Source organism: Morone saxatilis, unplaced genomic scaffold (assembly GCF_004916995.1).
Source record: "Morone saxatilis isolate NCDOM2014 unplaced genomic scaffold, NCSU_SB_2.0 Contig17, whole genome shotgun sequence".
NCBI lineage: Eukaryota > Metazoa > Chordata > Actinopteri > Moronidae > Morone > Morone saxatilis.
The window spans coordinates 25,832,430-25,832,642 of NW_023339729.1; the positions used below are offsets into that span (position 1 = coordinate 25,832,430).

The 213-nt window shown below is 46.5% G+C and overlaps 1 protein-coding gene across 1 annotated transcript in view; it reads left to right on the forward strand.

Moving 5' to 3' along the window:
- The window catches only part of LOC118326967 (GTP-binding protein 2-like), a 15,104-nt gene that overhangs the window by 637 nt on the left and 14,254 nt on the right, over positions 1–213 (forward strand). The window lies entirely within an intron of this gene.

Sequence of the window (213 nt, forward strand, 5' to 3'; positions counted from 1 at the left end):
CAAAGAAAGGGAGAAAGAGAGAGAACGAAGCGATTTAAGATGTTTTTACCCCCGACTGCTTTAAATGAGTCACTTCCTATTGAACCCAGTTTAATCTGTGGTCTGTGACATCACTTCCTGTTCCCTTCAGGCTGTCACAAACCAACATCCTCCACAGAGAACGAGGAAGGAAGGAAGAGAGAGGGTTAATGGGGGGAGGAGAGAGAGAGAGAG